Source organism: Giraffa tippelskirchi, chromosome 6 (assembly GCF_054371585.1).
Source record: "Giraffa tippelskirchi isolate mGirTip1 chromosome 6, T2T-mGirTip1v1.2.pri, whole genome shotgun sequence".
Classification (NCBI taxonomy): domain Eukaryota; kingdom Metazoa; phylum Chordata; class Mammalia; order Artiodactyla; family Giraffidae; genus Giraffa; species Giraffa tippelskirchi.
In genome coordinates, this window is record NC_137280.1 from 167,948,186 (window position 1) to 167,965,987 (window position 17,802).

Sequence of the window (17,802 nt, forward strand, 5' to 3'; positions counted from 1 at the left end):
ATAGTGCGACAAAATGAAACACCACCGTAGACTGCAAAATGATCTGTGCTTAGTCTCTTCCCTTTTTTTATTTTTTGCTAGTTGTTAAATTGCTGTAATGCTATAATGTTGTGAGGAATAATAAGATCGTGTAAATCTCCATCTTCGAATTCCCTGGAAGTAGGAACTAAGTGCTAATTTTTAATACCGTGCTTTAAAAATATGATAAAGGGGCCTTAATAGGAACTTTCGGTTTCTCAGACTAATTTCTTTCTTGGATTACTAGAGTGGTAAGTAAAAAATAAAAGCCTGAGAAAACATGGCAGAATTTTGTAATGAGTGTGCTACAGATAATAAAGTCTTCAATTTTAACCATACTGCATTTTATTGTTATCTTACCAAAAGTGATTACTGTATGGAGTTTTATATGTTTGTTGAAAGTACATGTCAAACCTTTTTAAACTACTGAGTTGCTATTTGTGATATGCTTCATATAATTTCGAGACACTGTTTTTTCAGGAAGAAAAACCTTGCCAAATTTGTAATAAAATACTGAACCTTGGAGATTTATATTTGTGGTAAAATCATAATATACTTTATGACTCCACAGAATTTTACATTGACTGTTGAGACTGTGGAGAAATACAAGGTAAGTGGAAAACTGAAACAGTTTTTTTAGAAGCCAGTTGGTAAATAAGACAAAAGTATATTTTTTCTGTACAGTTGAGTTCTCAGTTTCACTTTGTTTAAACAAACTGTGTGTCTACCTTTTGTCACTAAAAACGATAGGCAACAGTAAATAATCTGAGCACCTGACTAGCAAAAATCCCTGAAAATTAGTATCAACCAGAAGGTCTTTGGCTTTCCTGGTGGCTCAGACAGTAAAGAATCTGTCTGCAATGCAGGAGACCCAGGCTCAATCCCTGGGGTGAGAAGATCCCCTGGAGAAGGGAATGGCCACCCACTCTGGTATTCTTGCCTGAAGAATTCCATAGACAGAGGAGCCTGGTGGGCTACAGTCCATGGGGTTGCAAAGAATCCAACACGACTGAGGAACTAACACTAACAGAAGGTCTTTATTATTGTCTGATCTTCCATTTGGGAAATTGCATATTCTTTGGAAAGAATATTACTTTTACACAAACTAGGACAGCACTTTGTAGGTTCTTAATTCTGTTATGCTCTGCTAGGACTAGTTACCAGTGGGTATCCTTAGATGAGAATAGATTGAAAGCCACTTACCAGAGTTATGAGATGCACAGCGTAAAGACAATGACCACTCTTGCTTTTCAGTTAATGTTTTGCATGCCAGATTTGTTCTTGTTGCCCAGAAGATTTGGGTACAAGAAGCTGCTAAAACAATCAGGACAGTATTAAAATACCCTAGAATCTCAGTCTATGACATTGTTCCCAAAGTTCTTGCCAAACAGAAAGAGCCCTTCAAATATGATACTTAAATTTACAAAGTCCTGCATAAAACCCATGAAATCCCAAACTACCTCATAATGAAAATTTACTGAATATTTTCTGTTTGCTTGATCATAAAAATCAGAGGAGAGGAGCCATGGTTCCTAGTGTTGGGCAGGGACAGGAGTCAGTCACCTTGGAAAGTTTTTCTTAATTACACGTGCCAAACTGTCCCTTTCTGAAATGCACAATTTCTAGGTTCTAAGTAGTATTTGGAAAAACTAGATTGTTCTGATAATCACCAACAGCTTGTCCACCTTGTTGATGGCCACCGTATTTGGAGATTTTACTGAAAAATTTTTTATATCATAGTTAAATTTCAGGTGTGAAATTCTTGGAGATGACACTAAGAAGGAACTGTGTATAAAATCTAATAGGTCTTGAAGTGGATACAATGATTCTACTTAAAAATTTAAGTGTGCAGAGGTGGTGGTCAGAGGGACTTGTTTAAGTAGCTAGCCTCAGAATATCAGATTAGTGCCTTGGTACGGTATCATTCCTTCCTCTCCCCCAAATCCTTTGTATACTTTCCATTTTACCTCCTATATGTTGTTCTTCAGCCTTTCTGCTTAATCCCCACTACTCTGTTTAATTGGGTTCTATTCCTTACGCCTTGCCCTCCAACTCACCCTAGGCTTCCTTCAGATTTGAAATCTAGTGAAATCACACCCCTGCTTTAAATACATAAGTATACCATATGCATTTGCATACATAATATTTTAATTACGTCCTTCACAGTCTAATTCCAGCATTGCATCCCATTATACCTGGGAGACACTTAATATTCTAGTCACACATTTCTTCAGGTTATTGGGAAGGTATCAGTCTCATCATAAGTGGATGTAGTCCCTCTATCTTATGACTCATTTTATTTTAGGTGTAAATAAATCACTAGCTGTTGAGTACCCTGTCACAATTGTGCCAGTACCCTATGAGACATGTAATACAGCTCTCTCACCTCCCTTTTAGGACATTAAAGTTTGTATTCTGTAGGTGTACCATATCATTATATTGAAATAAACAGTTGTTTCCGTACTACAGTGTGGACTTCTGTCCCCATCTCATTATATTGACATTCATTCACAATGTTGCATACTAGGCATTCTGTAGGAACGGGGAAGGAGGGTGATAATAGAGCAAAAACAGACACACAAAGTCTAGTGTAAGAAACAATCAGGCTAGGAGATCATAACTGAGAAAAAAGGTATAAAGAAACAGGGCTGTGAGAATTCATAATGCAGAACCCTAGTCTGAAAAAGAAGTGACATGGTTTGAGAATTTAAGTATATAATGTGAATTAGATGGAAGTGAAGAGCTTCATAACAGGTAAAGGTAACATGGCAAAAAATTCTAGGGCCAGAGAGATGGTTTCTACTTAATATCCCAGTCTGCCAAGGATCAGTTCAGCTGCTCAGTTCTGTCCAACTTCTTGTGACTCCATGGACTGCAGCCCACCAGGCTTCCCTGTCCATCACCAACTCCCGAAGCTTACTCAAACTCATGTCCATCGAGTCGGTGATGCCACCCAACCAGCTCATCCTCTGTCGTCCCCTTCTCCTGCCTTCAGTCTTTCCCAGCATCAGGGTCTTTTGCAGTTCTTTGCATCAGGTAGTGAAACTACTGGAGTTTCAGCATCAATCCTTCCAATGAATATTCAGGACTAATTTCCTCTAGGATTGACTGGTTGGATTTCCTTGCAATCCAGGGGACTCTAAAAGAGTCTTCTCCAACACCACAGTTCAAAAGCATCAGTTCTTCGGCAGTCAGCTTTCCTTATACTCCAACTCTCACATCCATCTGTGACTCCCGGAAAAAACCATAGCTTTGATGAGACGGACCTTTCTTGGCAAAGTAATGTCTGCTTTTTTATGCTGTCTAGGTTGGTCATAGCTTTTCTTCAGAGAGCAAGCATGTTTTAATTTCATGGCTGCAGTCACCATCTGCAGTGATATTGGAGCCCAAGAAAACAAAGTCTCTCACTGTTTGCATTGTTTCCCCATCTGTTTGCCATGAAGTGATGGGACCAGATGCCATGATCTTAGTTTTTTGAATGTTGAGTTTTAAGCCAGCTTTTTCACTCTCCTCTTTCATCAAGAGGCTCTTTAGTTCTTCGCTTTCTACCATAAGGGTGGTGTCATCTGCATATTTGAGGTTACTGATATTTCTCCCAGCAATCTTGATTCCAGCTTGTGCTTCATCCAGGTCGGCATTTCACATGATGTACTCTGCATTTAGGTTAAAGAAGCAGGGTGACAATATACAGCCTTGATGTACTCCTTTTCCTATTTGGAACCAGTCTGTTGTTCCATGTCCAGTTCTAACTGTTGCTTCCTGACCTGCATACAGATTTCTCAGGAGGTAGGTCAGGTGGTCTGATATTCCCATCTCTTGAAGGATTTTCCACAGTTTGTTGTGCTCCACACAGTCAAAGGCTTTGGCATAGAAAATAAAGCAGAAGCAGATGTTTTTCTGGAACTCTCTTGCTTTTTCGATGCTCCAGCAGATGTTGGCAATTTGATCTCTGGTTCCTCTGCCTTTTCTAAATCCAGCTTGAACATCTGGAAGTTCACGGTTCATGTACTGTTGAAGCCTAGATTGGAGAATTTTGAGTGTTAATTTACTAGCATGTGAGATGAGTGCAATTGTGCAGTAGTTTGAACATTCTTTGGCATTGCCTTTCTTTGGGATTGGAATGAAAACTGACCTTTTCCAGTCCTATGGCCACTGCTGAGTTTTCCAAATTTGCTGGCATATTGAGTGCAGCACTTTCACAGCATCATCTTTCAGGATTTGAAATAGCTCAGCTGGAATTCCATCACCTCCACTAGCTTTGTAGTGATGCTTCCTAAGGCCCACTTGACTTTTCATTCCAGGATGTCTGGCTCTAGGTGAGTGATCACATCATCGTGGTTATCTGGGTCATGAAGATCTTTTTTGTACAATTCTTCTGCGTATTCTTGCCACCTCTTCTTAATATCTTCTGCTTCTGTTAGGTCCCCACCATTTCTGTCCTTTATTGTGCCCATCTTTACATGAAATGTTCCCTTGGTATCTCTGATTTTCTTAGAGATATCTAGTCTTTCCCATTCTATTGTTTTCCTCTATTTGCATTGCTTGCTGAGGAAGGCTTTCTTATCTCTCCCTGCTGTTCTTTGGAACTCTTCATTCAGATGAGTATATGTTTCCTTTTCTCCTTTGCCTTTTGCTTCTCTTCTTTTCTCAGCTATTTGTAAGGACTCCTCCATAACCATTTTGCCTTTTTGAGTTTCTTTTATTTGGGGACGATCTTGATCACTGCCTCCTATACAGTGTCATGAACCTCTGTCAGTAGTTCTTCAGGCACTTTATCAGATCTAATCCCTTGAATATGTTTGTCACTTTCACTGTATAATTGTAAGGGATTTGATTTAGGTCATACCTGAATGGTCTAGTGGTTTTCTCTACTTTCTTCAATTTAAGTCTGAATTTGGCAATAAGAAGTTCATGATCTGAGCCACAGTCTGCTCCCAGTCTTGTTTTTGCTGACTGTACAGAGCTTCTCCATCTTTGGCTGCAAAGAATATAATCACACTGAGTTCGGTACTGACCATCTGGTGATGTCCATGTGTAGAGTCTTCTCTTGTGTTGTTGGAAGAGGGTGTTTGCTATGACCAGTGCATCCTTTTGGCAAAACTCTATTAGCCTTTGCCATGCTTCATTTTGTACTCCAAGGCCAAATTTGCCTGTTACTCCAGGTATCTCTCTCTTGACTTCCTACTTTTCATTCCAGTCCTCAATAATGAGAAGGACATCTCTTTTCGGTGTTAGTTCTAGAAGGTTTTTGTAGGTCTTCATTGAAAAGTTCAGCTTTAGCTTCTTCAGCGTTACTGGTTGGGGCATAGACTTGGATTACCGTGTTGTTGAATAGTTTGACTTGGAAACAAACAGAGACCTTTCTGTCGTTTTTGAGATTGCATCCAAGTACTGCATTTCGGACATTCTTGCTGACTATGACGGCTAATCCATTTCTTTTAAGGGATTCTTGCCCACAGTAGTAGATATAATGGTCATCTGAGTTAAATTCACCCATTCCAGTCCATCTTAGTTCACTGATTCCTAAAATGTCGATGTTCACTCTTGCCATCTCCTGTTTGACCACTTCCAATTTACCTTGATTCATGGACCTAACATTCCAGGTTCCTATGCAGTGTTGCTGTTTACAGCATCCGGCTTTACTTCCATCATCAGTCACATCCACAACTGGGTGTTGTTTTTGCTTTGGCTCTGTCACTTCATTCTTTCTGGAGTTATTTCTCTCCTGGTCTCCAGTATCATACTGGGCACCTACCATCCTGGGGAGTTCATCTTTCAGTGTCCTATCTTTTTGCCTTTTCATACTGTTCATGGGGTTCTCAATTCTCAAGGCAAGAATACAGAAGTGTTTTACCGTTCCCTTCTCCAGTGGACCACGTTTTGTCAGAACTCTCTACCATGATCCATCTGTCTTGGGTGGCCCCACATGGCATGGCTCATAGTTTCATTGAGTTAGACAAGGCTGTGTCCCATGTGATCAGTTTGGTTAGTTTTCTGTGATTTTGGTTTTCATTCTGTCTGCCCTCTGATAGATAAGGATAAGAGGCTTATGGAAGCTTCCTGATGGGAGAGACTGATTGAGGGGGGATCTGGGTCTTGTTCTGATGCCTTGTTACCAAGGATAGACCTTTTTTTACTTTCAGAAGTATCCTGACTTGGATGACACATCGTTGCTCTAAGGGGCCACAAGAAATATGGTACTGCTGGAGGGATAACTGAGGAAGATGAGGCTCATGGGGGCCGGGGCATTTAAGTGCCCAAAGGCTGGGGAAAGAAGGAAATTCTTTCCCTGGAATAAACATTTGAAGGAGTGTAAACTGGGTGGTAATGATGGGATTTGCAAATTGAAAAATTTAACTGTAAATTCCAAAACAAATTAAGGCAGATCAAAGCAGACACAATATTCTTGAATTAGCAGTCTAAAAGATTAGAAATAACTTTAATGAACCAGAGTAATAGTGTGGACGTAGAGTAGATTTGGAAGAAAGTGTCCATAGGATTTGTTGATGCATTTGGGATTCAGTGTTGGGGAAGGAGAGAAGCTGTACATACAGTGGAATGGAGTTGAATAGCAGTATGTTTAGAAATGTGTACGTGTGGAGATGATTAAGTTTAGAATTGAGTTTCTCCTGTCTTTTTAAGTCATCCAAGAAGCTTTTGAATAGAAGTCTGGACCTGAGGAGGAGATCTGGACTGAAAATAGAAACTGTTAAGTGTGTGCTGCTGCTGCTAAGTTGCTTCAATCATGTCCGACTCTGTGCGACCCCATGGACTGTAGCCTACTAGGCTCCTCCGCCCATGGGATTTTCCAGGGAAGAGTACTGGAGTGGGGTACAATTGCCTTCTCCAGTTAACTGTGTAGGGGGTAGATAAAATCTTTAATGTACGTGAACTAGGCTTGGAAGACAGCCTTGGAGTGTATAATAAAGAACTTCAGTTAATTTTTGGCTAGGTAGAAGAATATTAGCAGGATAAGGGGTTGCAGATGTCAGAAGGGTGTGCAGTGGAGGACAAAGGCCTAAGTGCTTCAGGGAAAGAGTGGTGAATAGTGTCCAGTGCTGTTGAGATGTGATGAAATAAGACCTGAACAATATCCACTGGATTTATTACCATGACAGTCATCAGTTACCTTAGCAAGAACTATTAATATTTTATTGGAATAATAAGCCTAGAAGCCAGATTGGAGAAGAAATGTGATAAATGCAAATGCAAAAGTGAGTCTCAGTTTCTCTTTCAGGTGATTTGACTGGCTTGCAAGGGAATATGATTTCCCCCCCACCTCATTTTCATGGATTTTTTTTTTTTTTAGGTGAAAGATTTGGAGTGTTTCAGACACAATGGAAAATGTCCTCATGAGAGAAAGATTGAATATATGAGTTAGCTACAAGAATTAGCTGGCAGGGTTACCACATAATCATTCAGAAAGAAATTACATTATTTTAAAAGTGATTCAGGAAAAGGAATTTTTTTTTCAATCAGAAACAACATTAGATACCACTGTTTATGGTTATGGGCTATAGGTGGTCACCTAATTGCTAGGATTTGTGAGTTTCTGTGAGCCTTCTGCTCCTCAAATACATGCCTCATGCTCTACTAGTGTTTGAAAAGTTGGTGGAAATCTATTGTAAAGCATATATTCATGGGGAAAGTAAACTGTTAAGAAAGTGGTTCTCAACTGTACCAAAATTTAGAGTCACCTAAGATTTATGACAAAATTACTCAAGCCCTACTTCAAGGGATTCCATTCCATTGTTCTGAGGAGGAGGCTAGGCATATGCATTCTTTAAAAGTTTACCTTTTTAAATGTTAATCTGTTGTGTCATTGGCATTTAAAAACACATCATCTTGTTAATATTACATTGACTCAACATTTGGTTTAGATGAAGTGCAGAGAGGCCAGTTGCTTATTTTCAAAACAGTGATTATTAATAGAGAGATTTTGCCTCTCTGGGGACATTTGGCAAAATATGGACACATTTTTGGTAGTCACACGGAACAGGGAAGGGATTTGGTGCTGCTGCTATACAGTGGGTAGAGGCCAGCTATTAATACTGCTGAAGATACTGCAATGCACTGGACAACCCCCCACATCAAAAATTAACTGGCCCAAAATGACTATAGTGTCATTGTTGTGAAACCCTGCTATAAGATAGGATAGCAAGCTACGTAGTTGTTTTTTTAGTGCAGTAAGTCCCCTGCATATGAACCTTCCAAGTTGCAAACTTTCAAAGATGCGAACATGCACTCCCTCAACATGAGGTGTGAGTGAAATCGCAGCTCGCCCTCCATCTGTTGGTACTGATGATCCTTCAGCTCTACCATCTCCCACCTCCTTTCTCCCTCCTGCAGTAACTCTTCTTGCCTGTTCACTTGATACATGTCCCTGCATGCCAGCTGGTGTTCTGTACTACTTTTCAAGATACCGTACTGTAAAGTTCAAAATGTTTTATTTTTTGCTTGTTTTTTTTATGTGTGTGTGTGTGTGAAAACTATTATAAACCTATTAGTACAGTACTCTATAGCCAGTTGTGTTAGTTGGGTATCTAGGCTAACTTTGTTGGATTTAACGAACAAATTGGACTTAAAATACACACTCTCAAAACTTGTTCCTATATAGAAGACTTATCTTCCCTGGTGGCTCAGACGGTAAAGCGTCTGCCTACAATGCGGGAGACCCGGGTTCAATCCTTGGGTCGAGAAGATCTCCTGGAGAAGGAAATGGCAACCCACTCCAGTATTCTTGCCTGGAAAATCCCATGGATGGAGGAACTTGATAGGCTACAGTCCATGGGGTCGCAAAGAGTCGCACACAATTGAGCGACTTCACTTCAGAAGACTTACTGTAAAATCTTAACAGGTGGGACCTGTGGTTTAGTAAGAATGGTAATTAATAAGGATCTACCTGACAACTTAGCTGTACCTAACAGCTTAGCCTTGCTTATAAACAGCAACAAAAGAGCCTCAAATAAAATACATTTGTAGAACTAAGCAGTGTGACTAGCACAATAAACTGATAACATTATTTTGTTTGAAAAGAAAGTCCAGCTGAAACTCTTATTGCTGTTGGGTGTATAAATTGGTTGTAGTCACTTTGGGAAATTGATATATTTTATGAATACTACAACAGTATTTGTTACAGTTGAATTTAGGACTATAATTTAGCAATTTGTCTTCTGAATGTATATCCAAGAAAATGAGTGCAGATTTCTACTTACGTAGGGATGTTCATTGTAGTTTGATTCATTATGGCCTCAAACAGGAACAAAGTGAAGTGTATTTGTACAATGGAATACTGCTGCTGCTGCTGCTGCTAAGTCGCTTCAGTCGTGTCCGACTCTGTGCGATCCCATAGACAGCAGCCCACCAGGCTCCACCGTCCCTAGGATTCTCCAGGCAAGAATACTGGAGTGGGTTGCCATTTCCTTCTCCAGTGCATGAAAGGGAAAAGTGAAAGTGAAGTCGCTCAGTCGTGTCCGACTCTTAGCGACCCCATGGACTGTAGCCTACCAGGCTCCTCTGTCCATGGGATTTTCCAGGCAAGAGTACTGGAGTGGGTGCCATTGCCTTCTCCGACAATGGAATACTACCCAACAGTAAAAAAGAATAAACTTCTACACACCATAACATGGATGGATCTGATAGGTATTTGTTAAATGAAATAGACAAAAACCAATTCATATTGTATAATTCCATTTATATGAAACTCAAGGACAAACAAAACTAATTCATGATGATAGAAGTCAAGATAGTAGTTACCTCTCTGGGCATGGGTATTGACTTAGAAGGGGCACAAGAGAGCCTTGTGAAATGATGGAAATGTTCTGGATCTTGATCTTACTGGTTGTTAAATGATTGCATACATATGAAGTTCATCAAGCTGAATATTTAAATTTTGTGAACTTTACATGTGATACACCCCAATTTTTAAAAATTAGTTAATTATGAAAAAAAGGAAACCTAATTTTGAACTACTTGAAGTGTTGTATCTTAAACACTTGGTTAAACACAAGGTCGGCTGCCTAATAAGTTCTCAATAGGTAAAAACAACTCGAGTACACTGTTAGTGAACATAAATTTTGGATTTGGAATCAGACCTAGTTTTGAAGCACAGCTTCATTATTACTATATGACTTAAGGCAAGTCCCTTACGCTGGGAATTTTTATGACTGGAAGAACAGGATGAGTTGGGAGAAGTATAAAAAAAAATTCTTAAAAAGTTTAGGCTTGGTTCATGATCCTCCACTACTGAGAAATACCCACAGACATTCACGGTGGGCTTCAGCAGCTATATATATGTATAGAAATTCCCTGCTTTCTGAAAGTTCACTTGACACCATTTCACTTTTATGAAGAACGTTACCTTGGTACCTGTTTTCATTGAAAGAAATCCAAGGAGGATTTTTGTTTTTACAAGATAAAAAGTGAAAATAGCATTCAGCATTTGTTTTACAGTGAGCTGTTACAGCAGGTGGCATGTCCTGAGCAGAGAGAGGGGCGCTTCTAGACTCCTTCCTTGGGGAAGACACTCAGCCTCTCAGCATCAAGCCATCATACCTTGAACTGTGTCTCTGAGCATCTGTGCTTTATCTCCACTAGTTTTGTGCATCTGTTAGCAAGTTGTGTCCTTAGGTAATTGCTTCTTACCTTTGTATCTAGTTTTGCAAAATGTTTCATAGGAACACTATCCTAGCTTTAGCTAGGGTGAACAGCTGCTGAACCCTATCTGAACCAATCAGATTGTTCTGAGAATTTAAAATTGGGATTGAGAAAGTATCAGACAGCTGATCTTTTCCTGAGAAACATAAATTAGGCCAGGGCTACTTTGGGAGCAGCACGTGGAGAATCAGAGTTGTGTTCTCTACAGCTAAGAAACTGAGAAGTAAATATTTTTACTTCCTTTCTCTCTTTTTTTTTTTTTTGAAGCTAAAATAAAGCCCAGGCAGTTTGACTCCAATCTGTATTTTCATGAAGCAGTGGTGACATGTCAGACCTAATAGCTGCTTTGATTCCTGATAATTTTCCAGTTCCTGATCTTAGTCCCTTGTGAAGAGGAATCTGCTCCCTATCTTTGAATTATTTATCATAATTTATTCTTATAATAAAACTTCATGTTTTTGCCCAAGTGGATCAGCCAATTGCAACCGAAAGAATCCTGCTCTAATTTGACTCTGAATGGGAATGCAAGTAACAAAGTTCAGAGAAACCAAAACTGAGGGAATCAAGGTAGGGCTGCAGGCAATAGAGACTTTCCTGCCTTAAGATGGTAAACTGTTAGCTTCTGTTACACAGCAGTGAATCTTTTAGCCAGGCTTTCTCCATTATTGTCTTAGAACTCAGACTCATAATCACTGCTGTAGGACCTGGAGATCGTGGTAGCCAAATATAAAACATATTGGTGCATTGGTTTCTATGTGTGGAGTTTTGAAAAGTATATTTGAAAGGAATTCCAAAAAAAAGTTCCTGGAAGAAAGTAGATTGGAGTGACTTGTGCCAAATTTAGCAAATTTTTAGAAGTTAAATCACGTTTGGTCTGAGAATATACAACCAGATCAAGAAATGACTGAGGGGGCTCATTGAATTACAACATAATTTTTTCCCACCTTTTTCTAACACTGAAGTTTTGATACTGAATACCAGAAGGTGAAATTTTAGGAACAGGACTCTCAAGGAAGAATAAGTGATATTAAGGACTCCAGTTTCTCAGCTTCCTCCAAAACATTTTCCAGTTCCCATCTCCTGTCAGGCCTCAAAAGTGTGGTGATCCTTCGCATTGACTATCAATAGCTGCTAGCATTGGAATGCAGTATGTGTCTGGGTATATTACTGAATGGCAGACTGCAAACTGCCTTGCCTACTTTTTTCTCTTGTTTGCTTTGAGGCTAAAGCAGAGAACAGTGGGGATGGACAGTCTCAACTTTTGCTAAGAAACAGTCCAAAAGAATTGACAACTTAAGGAGAAACCAGATCCACTAAAGTCTTCCATATTAGCTAAATACAAAAGAAATCTCCGTGGAACCCCAAAGGAGACTGAGACCACAGACTGTGCAGTGCTTAGTCACTCAGTTGTGTCCCACTCTTTGCAACGCCAGGGACTGTAGCCCACCAGGCTCCTCTATCCATGGGGATTCTCCAGGCAAGAATACTGGAGTGGGTTGTCATGCCCTCCTCCAGGGGATCTTCCCAACTCAGGAACTGAACCCAGGTCTCCCACATTGCAGGTGTATTCTTTACTATGTGAGCCACCAGGGGACCACAAGACTACCTCAACCCCTCAAACACCAGTACAAAAAATTCTGCACCAGCTAGAAGTGGGTATCCTTATCCCAAATAAAGAATTATAGTGTCCCTTGTCAAGAGTGATCCTGGAGGACTCAGTACAAGAGAATTCAAATTGGGTACAAACAGATTTTCAAATAACTGACTCGGCAGTGGGTCAATTAACTCATGCCTTAAGAGATTTCAAGGGCCTCTTGTTTACAAGGACTTCTCTGGTGGTGGTGTTCAGTCACTAAGTTGTGTTCAACACTTTGCAACCCCGTAAACTGCAGCATGCTAGCCTTCCATGTCCTTCACCATCTCCTGGACTTTGCTCAAACTCAGGTCCATTGAGTGGATAATGCCATCCAACCATCTCCTCCTCTCTCGTCCCCTTTTCCTCCTGCCCTCAATCTTGACCAGCATCAGGTTCTTTTGCTATGAGTCAGCTTTTTCACATCAGGTGGCCAAAGTATTGGAGCTTCAGCTTTTAGCATTAGTCCTTCCAGTGAACATGCAGGGTTGATTTCCTTTAGGGTTGACTGGTTTGATATCCTTGCTGTCCAAGGGACCCGCAAACTCTGCAGCACTGCAGTTTGAAAGCATCAATTCTTCAGCACTCAGCCTTCTTTGTATGTACCAACTCTCACAGCTTTTCATGACTCAGTGGAAAAGAACCTACCTACCAATGCAGGAGACGTGGGTTAGGTCCCTGGGTCAGGAAGATGACATGGGTTAGATCCCTGGGTCAGGAGGATCCCCTGGAGAAGGAAATGGCAAGTATTCTTGCTTGTGAAATCCCATGGGCAGGGGAGCCTGGAGGACTGCAGTCCATGGGTTCACAAAGAGTCAAACACAACTTAGTGACTAAACAACAGTTTTCTATCTGACTCCTACTGGGTACAGTATATGCTTTAGCAAGCTAGTTAAATTTATATTTAGTCTACAGACTCCAGAATTAATTCAAGTATTTCTTGTATGATCTTTATATACCTATGCTAGAGCTAGTTATATGGAAAATACTGTCAAGATGAACAAGGGGTTTCTTACTTGGAATTGACATTCTAGTTTGGGAAAGGAGGAGAAGAGACAGAGAGATGAGTGAGGAAATAAGCTAACAAATTGGGATAGATTTTATAAAGGAGAAATACTGTAATAGTAGAGTAAAGAAAGACATGCTTAGAGGGAAAGAGCAGTGGGTGGTCAGAGAAGGCTTCTTCAAGCTATAACTGAAAGAGTAAGGTGGAGTGTACTGTGGCAAGAATTATGAGAAGAGTAGGAAGGAGAACAAGTGCAAAGACCCTAAGGTAAGGAACAGTTTGTTACATGTGAAGAACTGAAGGAGGTGAATATAACTGAAGCACAGTGAGAAGCTGGGTTGACCTAGAGATTGAAGAGACAAGTCAAGGAACCTCCTTTGATCTAGAGCCTTGTAGGCATGGGAAGCATTTAAGTTTTAATTCCAAACATGACAGAATGCCATTGAAAGTTTTTTACCCAGAGAATAGCATAATCTGATTTGCTTTCAACAAGATTGTTCCAGTTGTTGTGTAGAAAATGGATAGTAGTAGTAGCAAGAGTGACTCTCCACACTCTTAAGTATGCTGCTGCTGCTGCTAAGTCACTTGATTCGTGTCCAACTCGGTGCGACTCCATAGACGGCAGCCCACCGGGCTCCACCGTCCCTGGGATTCTCCAGGCAAGAATACTGGAGTGGGTTGCCATTTCCTTCTCCAGTGCATGAAAGGGAAAAGTGAAAGTGAAGTCGCTCAGTCGTGTCCGACTCCTAGCGCTGTAGCCTACCAGGCTCCTCCGTCCATGGGATTTTCCAGGCAAGAGTACTGGAGTGGGGTGCCATTGCCTTGTCCGACACTCTTAAGTATAATGGCTGTTAAAATTAGAGGAGTAGCTTTGGAGATGTAGGCAAGGTGGAAACAAGATAAACTGGGAGTGTTAAACTAACATTTAAGTTGAGATCCTCATTTACCATTCATTAGGATCTAAATATGTTCATTGATAAATAGCAATACAAGCATGGTATTTGGAAATGAGACATATAAAAGCACGAGAAATATTGAGATAGTTGGGCGTAGAGAAGTTGGAGAGAGGAGTGCTATTTTTTGTTACAAAAATTGTGTAGATGTGTAGATGTGTGTATGTGTAAACTTTGTTGTGAAAAGGTCAGTGGTGTGATGGAGGAAGTCATAGAAGGATTTTTTTTTTTTAAGTAGGACATACTAATGTACATTGGCAGACTGGCATGAATAATAAGCAGAGAAGGAAAATTTGATGATGTGCAGTAGACAAATGGAATAACTGAAGAAGCAAAATATTGAGAAGAAAACAAACTATAGGTATTACGAGGTAGAACTGCCCATAATAGGAAAAAAGACACTCTTTCAGTTTTGAACAGAGAAGAAGGCTAAGAAGCTGAGTACAGATAAAAAGAGGTGTGAGCATTTGTTGGAATGAATATGAAGTAAATCCTCTCACGGTTTCTGTATTCATAACGAATTATGAAGTAGGATAATCAACTGCAAATAGAGTAAAGGAGTTTGACATAACGGGAAAAATGACATTTTTACCTTAGAAAATGTGAACATGAACTTCCTCAGTTCAGTTCAGTTGCTCAGTTGTGTCCGACTCTCTGCGACCCCATTAATCGCAGCACGCCAGGCTTCCCTGTCCATCACCAACTCCCAGTTTACCCAAACTCATGTCCATCCAGTCGGTGATGCCATCCAACCATCTACCCTCTGTTGTCCCCTTCTCCGCCTGCCCACAATCCTTCCCAGCATCAGGGTCTTTTCTAATGAGTCAGCACTTCTCATGAAGTGGCGAAATTATTGGAGTTTCAGCTTCAACATCAGTCCTTCCAATGAACACCCAGGACTGATTTCCTTTAGGATGGACTGGTTGGATCTCCTTGCAGTCCAAGGGACTCTCAAGAGTCTTCTCCAACACCACAGTTCAAAAGCATCAATTCTTTGGCACTCAGCTTTGTTTATAGTCCAACTCTCACATCCACACATGATTACTGGAAAAACCATAGCTTTGACTAGACGGACCTTTGTTGACAGAGTAATGTCTCTGCTTTTTAATATGCTGTCTAGGTTGGCCATAGCTTTCCTTCCAAGGAGTAAGCGTCTTTTAATTTCATGGCAGCAATCACCATGTACTGTGATTTTGGAGCCCCCCAAAATAAGGTCTGACACTGTTTGCACTGTTTCCCCATCTATTTCCCATGAAGTGATGGGACCGGATGCCATGATCTTAGTTTTCTGAAAGTTGAGCTTTAAGCCATCTTTTTCACTCTCCTCTTTCACTTTCATCAAGAGGCTCTTTAGTTCTTCTTCACTTTCTGCCATAAGGGTGGTGTCATCTGCATATCTGAGGTTATTGATATTTCTCCCGGCAGTCCTGATTCCAGCCTGTGCTTCCTCCAGCCCAGCGTTTCTCATGATATACTCTGCATATAAGTTAAATAAGCATGGTGACAATATACAGCCTTGACGTACTCCTTTTCCTATTTGGAACCAGTCTGTTGTTCCATGTCCAGTGCTAACTGTTCCTTCCTGACCTAAATACAGATTTCTCAGGAGGCAGGTCAGGTGGTGTGGTATCCCCATCTCCTTCAGAATTTTCCACAGTTTATTGTCATCCACATAGTCAAAGGCTTTGGCATTGTCAATAAAGCAGAAATAGATGTTTTTCTGGAACTCTCTTACTTTTTCGATGATCCAGTGGATGTTGGCAATTTGATCTCTGGTTCCTCTGCCTTTTCTAAAACCAGCTTGAACATCTGGAGGTTCACGGTTCATGTATTGCTGAAGCCTGGCTTGGAGAATTTTGAGCATTACTTTACTAGCATGTGAGATGAGTGCAATTGTGCAGTAGTTTGAGCATCCTTGGCATTGCCTTTCTTTGGGATTGGACTGAAAACTGACCTTTTCCAGTCCTATGGCTAGTGCTGAGTTTTCCAAATTTGCTGGCATGTTGAGTGCAGCACTTTCACAGCATCATCTTTCAGGATTTGAAATAGCTCAGCTGGAATTCCATCACCTCCACTAGCTTTGTTCGTGGTGATGCTTTGTAAGGCCCACTTGACTTCACATTCCAGGATGTCTGGCTCTAGGTGAGTGTGAGTGATCACACCATCATGATTATCTGGGTCGTGACGATCTTTTTTTATACAGTTCTTCTGTGCATTCTTGCCACCTCTTCTTAATATCTTCTGCTTCACTTAGGTCCATACCATTTCTGTCCTTTATTGAACCCATCTTTGCATGAAATGTTCCCTTGGTATCTAATTTTCTTGGAGAATTCTAGTCTTTCCCATTCTATTGTTTCCTCTATTTCTTTGCATTGATCTCTGAAAAAGGCTTTGTTATCTCTCCTTGCTATTCTTTGGAATTCTGCATTCAAATAGGTATATCTTCCCTTTTCTCCTTTGCTTTTCGCTTCTCTTCTTTTCACAACTATTTATGAGGCCTCCTCAGACAGCCATTTTGGTTTTTTGCATTTCTTTTTCTTCGGGATGGTCTTGATTCCTGTCTCCTGTACAATGTCACGAACCTCCGAACATAGTTCGTCAGGCACTCTATCAGCTCTAGTCCCTTAAGTCTATTTTTCATTTCCACTGTATAGTCATAAGGGATTTGATTTAGGTCACCTCAATGGCTTTCTCCACTTTCTTCAATTTCAGTCGGAAATTTGGCAATAAAGTGTTCATGATCTGAGCCAGTCAGCTCCCGGTCTTGTTTTTGCTGACTATATAGAGCTTCTCCATCTTTGGCTGCAAAGAATATAATCAATCTGATTTCGGTGTCAACCATCTGGTGATGTCCATGTGTAGAGTCTTCTCTTGTGTTGTTGGAAGAGGGTGTTTGCTATGACCAGTGCGTTCTCTTGGCAGAACTCTATTAGCCTTTGCCCTGCTTCATTCGGTACTCCAAGGCCAAATTTGCCTCTTACTCCAGGTGTTTCTTGACTTCCTTTTTGCATTCCAGCCCCCTATAATGAAAAGGACATCTTTTTAGGGTGTTAGTTCTAAAAAGTCTTGTAGGTCTTCATAGAACCGTTCAACTTCAGCTTCTTCGGCATTACTGGTTGGGCCATAGACTTGGATTACCGTGATATTGAATGGTTTCCCTTGGAAATGAACAGAAATCATCCTGTCGTTTTTGAGATTGCATCCAAGTACTGCATTTCAGACTCTTTTGTTGACTATGATGGCTACTCCATTTCTTCTAAGGGATTCCTGCCCACAGTAGTAGATATAATGGTCATCTGAGTTAAATTCACCCATTCCAGTCCATCTTAGTTCGCTGATTCCTAGAATCTCGATGTTCACTCTTGTCATCTCCTGTTTGACCACTTCCAATTTGCCTTGATTCATGGACCTAACATTCCAGGTTCTTATACAATATTGCTCTTTACAGCATCGAACCTTGCTTCTATCACCAGTCCCATTTACAACTGGGTGTTGTTTTTGTTTTGGCTCCATCCCTTCATTCTTTCTGGAGTTAC

At 40.6% G+C, this 17,802-nt stretch overlaps 1 protein-coding gene across 4 annotated transcripts in view; it reads left to right on the top strand.

Moving 5' to 3' along the window:
* Positions 1-17,802, top strand: part of LOC145509644 (uncharacterized) — a 340,359-nt gene that overhangs the window by 136,163 nt on the left and 186,394 nt on the right. Inside the window, exons 1-3 of one of the 4 annotated variants that reach the window (XR_014056269.1) lie at positions 499-628; positions 6,162-6,215; positions 7,328-8,530. The exons of 1 other annotated variant lie outside the window; for it this stretch is intronic. The gene's annotated coding sequence lies outside the window, so the exon portion shown is untranslated. Of the gene's footprint in view, positions 1-220; positions 629-6,161; positions 6,216-7,327; positions 8,531-17,802 lie in introns of those variants that run through there. 2 more of the 4 variants (XR_014056268.1, XR_014056265.1) reach the window with 2 other exon arrangements.